The sequence below is a fragment of the Mytilus edulis genome, chromosome 4, assembly GCF_963676685.1.
Source record: "Mytilus edulis chromosome 4, xbMytEdul2.2, whole genome shotgun sequence".
Lineage (NCBI taxonomy): Eukaryota > Metazoa > Mollusca > Bivalvia > Mytilida > Mytilidae > Mytilus > Mytilus edulis.
The window spans coordinates 84012592-84016353 of NC_092347.1; positions in this window are offsets into that span (position 1 = coordinate 84012592).

Consider the following 3762-nt stretch of genomic DNA (forward strand, 5'->3'; position numbering starts at 1 on the left):
TATTTTGTGGAATGTCAACTGTGGCAGATAACGTTACCTTAATTTCAAATCACCTATTCGAACTCGAAACCATTCAGTGATCCTCAGTGTTTGATATACATATGTTCCGTGCAAATAAACAAAGACAGATTGATTCATCTGTTAACTGTGACGTCATGCTTCAAACTAACATCACCTGAGTATACAAAGTATAGCATCACCTGCTTTTGCCAAGTTTAGCGGCATTGCCACCTCGAGATTGCCACATACCAAGTTTTTTACATTACTCTTGACTGTGACTGACGGAAACTTCGTAACATGAGGCATCTATATACAAAGTATGAAGCATCCAGGTCTTCCACCTTCTAAAATATAAAGCTTTTAAGAAGTTAGCTAACGCCGCCGCCGCCGGATCACTATCCCTATGTCGAGCTTTCTGCAACAAAAGTTGCAGGCTCGACAAAAAACAACATTTAAAAAAAAATGAAAAAAAAATTTACCATTACAATAATTATGTTGGCACACAAAATTATTCTTTAATTGAAGACTACTTATCATATACTTTATGTCACATTTTTAGTGTTCAGATACATTAACTTTCATTTTAGTGGGTAATTTATATTTATCAATTGAGGTGCTCCTGAATTGAAGAAAGATTCTAAAAACATAACTTTACAGAAAGAATAAAAACTGCAGTTGCTCTCCCCAATCTCAATAGGTTAAAAATACAAAAAGCAACATTTTATTTTTTTTATATATTTTTTTTAACCATTACAATAATTATGTTGGTACACAAAATTATTCTTTAATTGAAGACTACTTCTCATATACTAAATATCACATTTTAAGTGTTCAGATACATTCACTTTGATTTTAGTGGATAATTACTCATCAATTGAGGTGCACCTGAATTGGAGGAAGATTCTAAAAACAGGACTTTACAGAAAGAATGAAAACTGCCATTTCTCTCCCCAATCTCATGTATCCCCATTGATATTGTTTACCCCGAAAGTTGACCTACAAATTACCTATAGCCTCAGATTAAAGCATTGCATGCTGGTGTGTGAATCATCTACACTACAGAGGGCAAACATAATAAGCTTTATATTAAACAATATGGATTTTAAATTAGTATACTAATAATGAAATAAGTGGAATAAGCACATTAATAACACCACAGGAAAAGCAACCAGGACCCTCGGTTTTCTCCGCAGAAACCTGGGCCGATGCAAACCATCTGTAAAACACACAGCCTATTGTGCATTCATCAGACCATCGATTGAGTACGCTGCCACAGTATGGGACCCCATCAAACCACCTTGATTAAAGACATCGACCGGGTTCAGCGTAAAGCAGCACGATTTGTTTACAACCAGTACACAGACACTTCCCCAGGATGCGTCACTGGACTATTAGACCAACTCCAGTGGGATCCACTACAGTATAGACGAATTAAACAGCGACTTGTTCTATGCTACAAGATACAGAACCAACTAGTGGAGATACAACCAGCTATCTATTACACATCTTGGGACAACAGAACAAGGGGTGGCCACAGACTTAGACAGATAAGAGCTACTAAGGAAGTATACAACAACTCCTTCTTCCCACGCTCTACAAGAGACTGGAACCTTCTGCCAGACACCGTAGCAGCTGCACCAACACTCGAGGAGTTCAGGGCCAGATTAGCCAGTGTGCCCTGGACCCAGATGCAGCCTAACTAGACATCAGCCTGCCAAATTGTACAGTGTATATAGTTTTAATTATTTTGTTAATATTTACTTTTAATCAATGGAGAAGCCTCCTGTTTTACCGAGCGCAGTTAGTAAATCACTCAAATATGAGGTCAACTCCTTAACGGAAGAAGAAGAAGAAATACTGTGAATGATTTTTATAATGAATAAAGGATATCCCTGTGTAGTAAGGCATTCCAACAATGACGTCACTAGGTTAGATATATTTAGAATATTTCGTAGTACTGATTTTTCCGGACTGTAACAGAAACGTATATAGTGTAAGGGAAAGCTTAATATACGATAATTTCACGAGAAACAGAAGGAAAATGTGTAAAATAAGTGTTTAAAGTCAATCTGTTCTCCTTGTCATCAATTTCAGTATGATATTTTAAGGGGGTTTCCAAACTATTAAAACAAAATGATTGACGTGAGGGCATGGAACTCTGGCCAACCACAGTAGGGAATTGACAGCTTGAAGCCGTCTTTCCCAAAAAAACCTTTTAGACAGAGAAATCACGAATTTTTAAGAGCAGAGAACGCTCAGAGAACTTCTAATCCATGACTTGACAAACAGTTAAAACAGCTACAATTCAGTGTTTCCTACAGCTTTTGATAAGGGCAGGTTAATTTTAATTTCATAATTTAAAAACCTACCTGACATATGTCCGTTAGGATTTCTTTCTCTCGTTGGTATTTAACTCGCTCCCCACCGGAAGTTAAAAACTAGTACTCAGATGTACTGTTATGACTTTCGGTCCAGGTAAACGAGATCAGTTTTCTTTCTCGGCGCTTGAAAGACGGTCGTGTTTTTCAGCGTGGTATAAAACTTATATAAACTGTAGTTATAATGAACAGCGACAGTACTAGTGAGCATGTGGATGAACCACGAGATGAGAGCAGTGTTAATGGCGCGGGAACCGCCATTAGTTTAAACATATTTTATTGTTCCAAAAAGAGACAAATGGATTAGACACAAGTTTTTTGGATTAGTAACGTCTTCTCCAATATATACATAAATATACACATGAATGAACATTACATAAATATGACTTTAACCAATTATTATTTAAGCATGAAGATATAAAAATAAATTACATATAAAGTTTAAGAATCGAATCAATGGATATTTACCACTTAATATAACCAATCGAATGCGCCTATTTTCAAAACAAATAAATGCAAACACACCGAACTGTGTAAATTAAATATGTTAGTGTACATGACAAGTGACTTAAGTCATGTGTGTATGAATTTGTTTAAATGTAAATTACACACTCATAGTTTATAGTTACGGATTAACAGAAAAACGGAATAAATATACACGTAATTGTAAGTATCAATTTTGTTTTTTACTTAAATCCATTGAAACGTTTCAGAATACAAAAGTCAATAATAAAGATCATTCGATTATAGTACCAAAAAGAGCATACATACATTGATCATGTTGTAGTAAGATCTGTTACAGAATAAGGTTGTCAAATGTGAGAAAAACGCTTGGTACTTTTTATATACTTTTGTACAGATAGAAAAACAATATCCTTTTCTTCAGAACTCAAAGACTCATCACCAGAGAGCAATAACTCAATTGTAATATTGACAGCAAAAACATTGATTTCATTTATCATTAAAAGCCTTTGTGATGAAAAATTGTTACAATATAATAAATAATGTTTAGCATCTTCATTGATGAAGCCACATAAACAATTTGCATCTTGTACTAAGTTTGCATTAAACAAATCAGATTGAAGAATGCTACAATGGTTTCGCAACCTTGCATGTAATACAGATAGTAAGCGGTCTCCAGAGCAAAAATGCCTCGGAGGTTTTTTATTCTTATAGTATAACATGTGCAATTTGCTTTTAAATGATGAAAATGTAGGACTCTGTCTAATAATAATATCTAAAGTGTTTCCACAATGTTATGGATGCTGGGAAATAAGAATGTTGATAAACCGACAAACGATTCACTGGAATAGTGATATTGTGTCTGTTTCGTAAATTGTAATTACTAATATCAGACACAAATTCTGGAACCAAGTCATGTAAA